Below are 10,786 nucleotides of genomic sequence, written 5' to 3' on the forward strand. Positions count from 1 at the left end.
TCACACCGATTTGGCCCAAAAATGGTTCGTTCATACAATTTCATATGTTTGACCACCTAAACGGTACTGCCAACCTTAAAGGTCCACACTAGGCTGCTCCCTAGCATGCCTGGGTTAGCCCGACCAATTTTTGGCCTAAAACATGTTCGAAGCTCAGGACCACACTAGAAATCGTGAGATATAACACACTGATTTAGCCCGAAAATGGCCCATTCATATTGTTTCACCTGTTTGACCATGTAAACGGCCTCGCCCACCCCAAATTCCCATACTGGGCTGCTTCCGAGCCTGCTTGGGGCAACCCGATAGATTTTCAGCTAAAAACATGCTCGGTCCCCAGGCTTATCCTGGAAAACAAGGGATATAGCATATCGATTGGGCCAAAAAATGGCCCGTTTGCACCGTTTTGCCTGTTTGACCACCCAAACGGCCCCGGCCACCCCAAAGACCCAAACTAGGCCGCTCCCCAGCCTGCCTGAGGCAACTTGATCGACTTTTTGCAAAAAGCATGCTTGGACCTCATGCCCACCCTGGTAACCATGGGTTATATCATATCGATTTGGCCCAAAAAGGACCCGTTCACGCCATTTTGCCTGTTTGACCACCCAAACGACCCCTCCTACCCCAAAGGCCCATACTAGGCCGCTCTGTAGCCTGCCTGGGAAAGCCCAGTAGATTTTTAGCCAATAACACGCCTAGACCCCGTGGGCTATAACACACCGATGTTACCCAAAAATGGCTCGTTCGAGCTGTTTGACCACCCAAACAGCCCTGCCCACCCTAAAGGCCCATACTAGATCGTTCCCCAGCCTACCTGGGATGTCCGATCGATTTTTGACTAAAAACACGCTCGGATCCCGGGCTCACCCCAAAAACCATGGGTTATAACAGTACGATCTTGCCCAAGAATGGCCGAATCATGTTGTTTCGCCCGTTTGACCACCCAAACGACCTTGCCCACCCCAAATGCCTACACTAGGCCGTTTCCTAGCTTGACTGGGGCAGCCCAATTAATTTTTGGCAAAAGTATGCTCGAACCCCGATCCTACCCTGTAAACCGTGGAATATAACACACTGATTTGGCCTAAAAATGGCTCATTTGTGCCGTTTCGCTCGTTTGACCAACAAAACAGCCTCGCCTACCCCAAAAGCCCATACTAGGCCACACCCTTGACTACCTGGGGCAGTCCGGTCGATTTTCGGTCAAAACATGCACGGACTTCGAGCCCACCTAAAAAATCATGCACTATAGCACACTGATTTGCCTAAAAAATAGCCCGTTTGCACCGTTTTGCCTATTTAACCACCCAAACGACCCTGCCTACTCCAAAGGCCCATACTAGGCTGCTCCCCAGCCTGCCTAGGGTAGCCCGATCGATTTTTAAATCATGGGCTATAGCTAGGGGTGGGCATGGTATGATATATACCGAATTACCATACCGAATAGAATTATTTGATACCGTGGTTTTGGTATTATGGTATTTGGTATGGTATATGGTATACATTTTAATTTTTTTGGTATATGATATGGTATTCGGTATTTATAAATGACATACTGAAATACCGAATACCATACCGAAGTATATATAGTTACATAAGTAACTTTTATACACAATTGCACAAATATAATACTTAGTATTAGTATAAAAATGTTTAGACATTGAAACTTTCGCTATTCTATCTTAATTGATTTTTTTTTTGTATAATTGACTAACAAAAAGAATTGATTTTACTTCTTTTTCAATATTTCTACATGTGTAGTGTGTATTTGTGATACAATTAAGACGTGCTTTTGAAAATTTGAAGTAATAATACTCTAGTATAAGAGTATATATTTTCAAAGTTGTACAAACTATGGTTACGGATTACCATACCGCAAAATATCAAAACCAAATGTCAAAATACTGAACCATACCGAATTAATATGGTATGGTAATGGTATAATATTTTTAAAAACCGAATAATGAAATTACCGTACCGAAGTTTCAAATGCCGTACCATACCATACCATGCCGACCCCTAACTATAGCACACTAATTTGGTCCAAAAATGATCCGTTCGCCCCGTTTCGTCCATTTGACCACCCAATCGGTCCCACCCACCCAAAGGTCCACACTAGGCCACTCTCCAGTCTGCCTGGGGAATCCCTATTGATTTTCGACCAAAAACACGTCGAGATCCCAGGCCCAACTCAGAAACCGTGGACTATAACACATTGAATTGGCCCAAAAATGACGCGCTCACGCCGTTTTGCTTGTTTAAAAACCCAAACTGTACCGCCCACCTCAACTACCCATACTAGGCTGCTCCTCAGCTCGCCTGAGGCAGCCCGATCGATATTCGTCCAAAGCACGCTCGAACCTTGAACCCACCCTAAAATCGTGAGTTATAGCACACCAACTTAGCCCAGAAATGACCTATTCGCGCTGTCTGACCATCTAAACGGCCCCGCCCACCCCAAAGACCCATACTAGGCCACTCCTCAGGATGCTTGGGGGGACTCGGTCAATTTTCAGCCAAAAACCCGCCCGACCCCAGGCCCACCCCGAATACCTTGGGCTATAGCACATCGATATGGCCTAAAAATAGTCCGTTCGTGCTGTTTCACCTGTTTGACTATCCAAACGACCCCGCCCACCCTAAAGGCCCATCTTAGGCTACTCACCAGCCTACCTAGGGCAGGCCGATTAATTTTTGGCTAAAAACATGATCGAACCCCAGGCTCACTTTGGAAACCATGGGCTATATCTCACTGATTTGGCTTGAAAATGGCCTGTTCACGTCGTTTCGCCCGTTTGACCACTTAAATGGCCCCGCCCACCCTAAAGTCCCATACTAGGCCTCTCTAGCCTACTTGGGGTATCCCGATCAATTTTGGCTAAACATACGCTCAAACCCCGGGCCCACCCTAAAAACTGTGGGCTATAGCACATTGATTTGGCTAGAAAATGACCTGTTTATGCCGTTTTGCCCGTTTGACCTCCCAAACAGACTCACCCACCCTAAAACCCCATACTAGGCTTCACCTCAGCCTTCCTGGGGCAGCCTGGTTGATTTTCAGTAAATAATACGCTCGAACCCCGAGCTTACCCTAGAAATTATGTGCTAGCATACTGATTTGGCCCAAAAATGGCCCGTTCGCACCATTTTAACCATTTGACCCCTAAATGACCCCGCCCATCCCAAAGGCCCATACTAGGCCCCTCCCCAGCCTGTGTGGGGCAGCCCGCCGATTTTTTGCCAAAAATACATTCGGACCTCGGGCTTACCCTGGAAACCATGGGCTTACCCTGGAAACCATGGGCTCTATAGCATACCAATTCAGACCAAAAATGGCCTGTTCGCCCCGTTTTGCCAGTTTGACCACCCAAACGGCCTCATCTACACCAAATGACCATACTAGGCCGCTCTCCAACTTTTCTTGGGCAGCCCGGTTGATTTTCAGCTAAAAACACACTTGGACCCCGGGTCTACCCTAGAAACCGTGGGCTATAGCACACCGATTAGGTCCAAAAATGGCCCATTTATGCTGTTTCGCCCATTTGATCACCCAAATGGCCCCACTTACCCCAAAAGCCTATACTAGGCCACTCTCTAGCCTTTTTGGGGCAACCCAATTGATTTTCGGCCAAAAATATGCTTGAAACCCGAGCCCACCCTTGAAACCACAAGCTATAGCACTCCTATTTGTCCCGAAAATAGCCAGTTCATGCTGTTTTGCTCGTTTGACGAATGAAATGGACCTGCCCATCCCGAAGGTCCATACTTGGCTGCTCCCCAGCCTGCTTGGGGCTGCCCGATAATTTTTAGCCAAAAACATGCCCAAACCCCATCCCATCCCAAATATTGTGGGTTATAGCACACCGATTTGGCCCGAAAATGGCCTGATCGTGCCATTTTACCTGTTTGACCACCCAAACAGCCTCGCCCACCACAAAATCCCACACTTGGCCGCTCCCCAGCCTCTTTGAGGCAACCTAATCAATATTTGGCCAAAAACACGCTCGGACCCTGAGCCCACCTTAAAAATCGTGGGCTATAGCACACCAATTTAGCTTGAAAACTGCCCATTTGTGTCGTTTCCCCCGTTTATCCACCCAAACGGCCCCGCCCACCCTAAAGTCCCATACTATGATGCTCCTCAGCCTGCCTGGGGTAGCCGGTTGATTTTCAACGAAAAACATGTCGGGACCTCGGGTCTACCCCAAAAGACCATGGGCTATAGCATAACGATTTGGCCCAAAAATAGCCCGTTCACGTTGTTTCACCCGTTTGACCACCAAAAAGGTTCCGTCCACCTAAAATCCCCGCACTAGGCCGCTCCTCAACCTGCCTTGGGCAGTCCATCAATTTTCAGCCAAAAACATTCTCGAACCACAGGGCCACCCCAAAAACCGTGGGCTATAGCACACCGATTCAGCCATAAAAATGGCCCGTTCATATTATTTTCTCTTGTTTAACCACCCAAACAATCCCACCCACCCCAAATACCCAGATTAGGTTGCTCCCTCGCCTGCCTAAAGATGAAATCTCTTCTTGAAAGATGAGAGTACTATTAAGCGCAAGGAATATATGGTCTTGGAAACTACTTCTCCTTCTACTTTGTGTGACTTTATTATTGAGAGTACTCATGGTGATGATTGAGAAACTAGTAGTGCGTAAACACATGAGGATACCTTAGTAGAAGTTGACTTAAGTGATACCTTTCTTTACTTTCTATTCGCCTTAGATGATATGTATGTTACTATAGAGAGTATGCCGTTTAGTTTGGGTGGATATCACGGGAAAAGGGAGTGTTGTCTAGACCCTTATCTATGGCCACTCTTCCCGTTTGACCTCGGTGCTAAATGTAGAAATGGTGATGTTGGTGCACCCAACTTGTTGCTTGGTCTACATGACAACCAAGGTGTCACTCTTGGTAAAACCCGTAACCAAATCCTTCATACATCTTTCATTGAGTTTTTAATATTTCATTCAAAGGATCCTTGGTTATATTACAAATATGTGCAACCTTGGCATGTTGAAATAATTTGTTGTGCTAACTCTGACCCTCATGCCATGAGGAGTTTGTATTTATTGTCCTAGAGGCTCAAGACTTGGTCACCTCAAGGATACGAGAACATGGAGGAACCATTTTGAGCCTACCATTGAGCATACCATATATCACGGTCGTGAGTAGAAGATTGCTTGGTGCATTGAAAACTTGAGGACTCACGACTTTGGGCTCTTAATGGCTCACGATTTTGGGTCATTTTCATTGAGTACATTTTGGTCACTTTACTTTGCCCAAAATGCACTCCATGGCTGCCCCTATCATTAAGGGTAGTGTAGTCATTTTGTCTCCTTTTGTAATATACTATAAATAAGACATTTTAGGTCTTCTTTTATTAGTTGCTTTATGATGAAAATATGAGACATTGAAAATCCTCTCTCTTGAGAGTAGACCACCTTAGTTTAGTTCTTAGTTAGGGATTGGATTAGCCATTGTAGTTTAGGGCTTAGAAAAGCCAATATTGTTCTTTGCTTGAAAACGATGGATCTTGAGGTGAGTTGATTCCATTGACGGTCACCATAAGAGTGTGGTGTTGTTTTTACATTCATTAGGGGGTTTTGAGTTTAGTTTACTCTTTAGTTCCTCATCTTTGTAATAATCTATGTCTCACTATCTATCTTTACCTTTCTTGCAATTTTGTTAGTGTTTGTATCTTGTAATCGTTTATGCTTGTTGAATCCGAATCTTGTGTTCATTTTGTTCTTGTTGTATTGTTGCTGTTTTGGTGTAAAAACACCTTGTAAACTTATGATACTTGTGTTGTTGTTGTTGGCCGAAACTAGCACTCAAAGGGGTTCTCGGGATCTGTCAATATGTGGATTGTTTTGGTAGTTTTTGTGCCTTCCATGGTCTTTTCTGTATCAGTTTTGCCCGTTTGACCACCCAAATGGCTCTGCCCACCCAAGGAAACCACACTAGGCTGATCCTCAGCCTCCCTAGTATGCCCCGGTCAATTTTTGGCCCACAGCACGCCCGGACCCCAGGCCCTCCCCCGAAACAGTGGGCTATAGCATACCTATTTGGCCCAAAAATGCCTCGTTCGTGTTGTTTTCCCATTTGACCACCCAAATGTCCTCCAGGTCGATTTTCAGCCTATAGCAACCCGAACCTCAGGCCCACTCCCAGAATCGTGGGCTATATCACGCCCAAAACTCGGATCCACCCCCAGAACTGTGGGTAATAGCATAATGATTTGGCCTAAAAATGCTCCGCTCGTGCTGTTTCGCTTGTTTGACCACCCAAATGGATCCTCCCACCCAAGGGAACCACACTAGGCCGATCCCCAGCCTCCCTGGCAAGCTCCGTTCAATTTTTAGCCCACTGCACGCCTGGACCCCGAGCCCACCCCTCTAGAACCGTGGGCTGTAGCACATCAATTTAGGATGAGAATACCCCCTTCGCACTGTTTCACCCGTTTGACCATCCAAATGGATCCTCCCAACCAAAGGAACAATACTAGGACGATCCCCAACCTCTCTTGCATACCCTGATCGATTTTCATCCCACAGTTCGCCTAGACCTTGGGCCTACCCCAGAACCGTGGGCTATAGTACATCGATTTGGCCCAAAAATTCCCAATTCACGATATGTTGCCCATTTGACCACCCAAATGGCCCCGTCCACCAAATATAACCACACTAGGATGATTCCCAGCCTTCTTGACATGCCTCAGTTGAGTTTTAGCCCACAGCAAGCCCGAACCCCGGGCCCACCCTTAAAACTATGGGCTATATAGCAGACCGTTTTGGAAAAAAATGCTTCGTTCATGCCGTTTTGGCCATTTGTCCACCTAAATATCCCTTCCCACCCAAGGGAACCATACTAGGCAGTTCCAAAACCTCCCTGAAATGCTGCGGTTGATGTTTGGCCTACAACATGCTCGAACCCTAGAACCGTCGGCTATAGCACATCAATTTGGCCTGAAAATCCCCCGTTCACATCGTTTAACCCGTTTGACCACCCTAATGGCTCCTCCTACCCAAGATAACCAGACTTGGGCAATCCCCAGCCTTCCTAGCACACCCTGGTCGATGTTTAGACCACAAGAAACTCAGACCCCGAGCCCACCCCCTGAACCATTAGCTATAGCACACCAATTTGGCTAAAAAATGCCTAGTTTGTGCCGTTTTTCCAGTTTGACCACCCAAATGGCTTCGCCCACCCAAGGGAATCACACTAGGCCGATCCCAAGCCTTTCTAGCATGCCACGATTGATTTTTAGCAGACAACACACCCAGACCTTGAGACCACAACAGAACCGTGGGCTATAGCATATCAATTTGGCACGAAAATGCCCCGTTCATGCCGTTTCACCCTTTTGACCACCCAAATGGCCCCACCTACACGAGGGAACTACAATTGGGTGATACCCAGCCTCCCTGGAATGCCCCAATTGGTTTTTGGCCCACAGAATTTCCGAACACCAGGTCCACCCCCAGAACTACTGGCTATAGCACACTAATTTTGCCTGAAAATGCCTCGTTCGTGCCGTTTTGCCCGTTTGACTACCTTAATGGCCCCACCCACTGAAGAAAACCATACTAGGCCGATCCCCAGCCTTTTCAGTAGATTTTCTGCCCATAAAATGCCCGAAACCCGGGCACACCCTTAAAATCGTGGGCTATAGCACACCAAATTGGCCCAAACACACTCCTTTCACGCCGTTTCGCCTGTTTGACCACTCAAATGGCCTCGCCCACCCAAGGGAACTATATTAGGTTGATCCGTACCTCCCTGGTACACCCCGATTGATTTTCGTCCCTCAAAGATCCCAGATCCCTGGACCACCCCTAAAACCGTAGGCTATAACACAACGGTTTGCCCTGAATATGCCCCATTAACGCTTTTCGCCCATTTGATAACCCAAATTACCCTGCCTAACCCAGGGAACCACACTAGGCCAATCTCCAGCCTCCCTGGAATGTCTCTGTCAATTTTCGACCAACAGCACACCCGAACCCCAGGCCCACTCCCTGAACCGTGGGCTATAACCAATCGATTTGGTCTAAAAATACCTCGTTTAAGCCGTTTTGCTCGTTTGACCACCCAAATAGCCTCACCCACCCATGGGAACCATATTAGGCCGATGCCCAATCTCCTTAGCATACCTCGATCAATTTTTGACCAACAACACGCTCAAACCCCGGGCCCACCCCCAAAACCGTGGGCTACAACACATAGATTTGGCAAGAAAATGCCCCATTCCCACTGTTTTGCCTGTTTGACCATAAAAATTGCCCACTTAAGGGAACCACAAAAGGTCGATCCCTAGCCTCCCTAGCTGGCCTCGGGCGATTTTTGGCCTAGAGCATTCCCGGACCCCAGGCCCACCCTTGGAATCATGGGCTATAACACATCGATTTGTCCTAAAAATATTCCGTTCGTGCCGTTTCGCCCGTTTGACTACCTAAATGGCTTATCCCACCCAATAGAACCACAATAGGCCGATCCCCAGCTTCTCTGGCACGCCGTTGTCTATTTTTAGCTTACAGCACGCCTGAACCCCGAGCCCACTCTCAAAACCGTGGGCAATAGCACATCGATTTGGCTTGAAAATACTCCATTCGCATTGTTTTGCCCGTTTGACCACTCAAACGGCTTCGCCCACCCCAAGGAACCACACTAGGCCGATCCCCAGCTTTTATGGAATGCTCCAGTCAATTTTTGGCCCACAGCACGATCAAACTCCAGACCCACCCCCGGAACCATGGGCTATAGCACTTTAATTTTGCCAAAAAATGTCTCGTTCGCGCTGTTTCGCCCATTAGACAACTAAAATGGCTCCTCCTACCCAAGAGAACCACACTAGGCTGATCCCCAGCCTCCCTAGCATGCCTCAAAGAATTTTTAGTCCACAGTACGCCCGAACCCCAGGCCCACCCCTAGAACCGTGGGCTATATAGCACACTGATTTAGACAAAAAATGCCCCGTTTCGCCATTTCGCTAGTTTCACAACCTTAATAGAACCGCCCACCCAAAGAAACCATACTAGCCCGATATCCGCCTCACACCCGAACCCCAGGCCCACCCCAGAATAGTGGGCTATAGCATACTGATTTTCCCCGAAAATTCCATTTTGCTCGTTTGACCACCCAAATAGCCCCGCCTACATAAGGAAACCACACTAGGCCGATCCCGAGACTCCAAAACACACCTCGGTCGATTTTTAGCCTACAACACACTGGGACCCAGGGTCCAACCCCAAAATCGTGGGCTATAGCACACTAGTTTAGCCCAAAAATGCCATGTTCACGCTGTTTCACCTATTTGACCACCCAAATGGCTCCGACCACCTAAGGAAACCACACTAGGATGATGCCCAACATCCCTAGAATTCCCCTGTTGATTTTCGGCCCATAGTACACCCGAACGCCGGATCCTCTATCAGAACTGTGGGCTATAGCACACCGATTTGGCTAAAAAATGCCCCGTTCGCGCTGTTTCGCCCGTTTGACCACCCAAATGGCTTCGCCTACCCAAGGGAACTGCACTTGACTGATCCCCTGCCTCCCTGTATGGCTCAATCGGTTTTTGACCTACAACATGATCGAACTCTAGGCCCACCTCTGAAACCATGGGCTATAACACATTGATTTGGCCTAAAAATACCTCGTTCCCACCGTTTTGCCTATTTGACCACCCAAATGGCTCTGCCCACCCAAGAAAACCATACTAGGGCGATCTCTAACCTTCGTGGCACGCCCTAGTTGATTTTCAACCCACAGCACGCCTGAACCCCAAGCATACCCCCAGAACTGTGGGCTATAGCACACCAATTTAGCCCAAAAATACCACGTTCCCGCCGTTTCACTCATTTGACATGCCAAATTGCCATGACCATTCAAGGGAACCATACTAGGTCGATCCACAACCTCCCTGGCACATCCCGATCTATCATCAGGAATACCTGAACCCCAGGTCCTGAGCTCATCCCCCAAATAGTAGGTTGTAGCACAACGATTTGGCCCGGAAATGTCCTCTTTAAGCTATTTCGCAAGTTTAACCACGCAAATGGCCTTGCCCACCCAAGGGAACCACAATAGGCTAAATCCCAACTACCCTGTTATGCCCTGGTCAACTTTTAGCCCAAAACATGCTCGGACCCTAGGTACATACTAGGAACTGTAGGATATAGCACATTGATATGGCCCAAAAATGCACTGTTCGTGCCGTTTTATCGATCACTTAAATGGCTCCGCGCGCCCAAGGAAACCACACTAGGTGGATCCCCAACCTTCCTGGTATACCCTGGTCAATTTTTGACCCTCAGTACGCCCAAACCTCGGCCCTACCCCGTAACCGTGGGCTGTAGCACATCGATTTCGTTTGAAAATGCCCTGTTCACGCCGTTTTGCCCGTTTGACTACCCAAATGGATCCACCCACCCAAAGGAACTATACTAGGCTGATTCCCATCCTTTCTGTCATGCCCCAATCAATTTTTGACCCACAACACGCCCAAACCTCGGGTCCACCCCCAAAACCGTGGGCTATAACACACTGATTTTGCCTAAAGCACCCCATTCATGCCGTTGACCATCGATATGGCTTCGCGCACCAATGGAAAACACACTAGGCCGATTCACAGCCTCTTTGGCATGCCCCGGGTGATTTTTGGCCGGTAGTATGCCCGTACCCCAGGCCCACCCCCAAAACCGTGGAATATAGCGTATCGTTTTGGCCCTCAAAATACCCCAATCGCACCATTTCGTCCATTTAACCACCCAAATGGCC

The sequence above is a fragment of the Capsicum annuum genome, chromosome 11, assembly GCF_002878395.1.
Source record: "Capsicum annuum cultivar UCD-10X-F1 chromosome 11, UCD10Xv1.1, whole genome shotgun sequence".
In the NCBI taxonomy this organism is placed as follows: domain Eukaryota; kingdom Viridiplantae; phylum Streptophyta; class Magnoliopsida; order Solanales; family Solanaceae; genus Capsicum; species Capsicum annuum.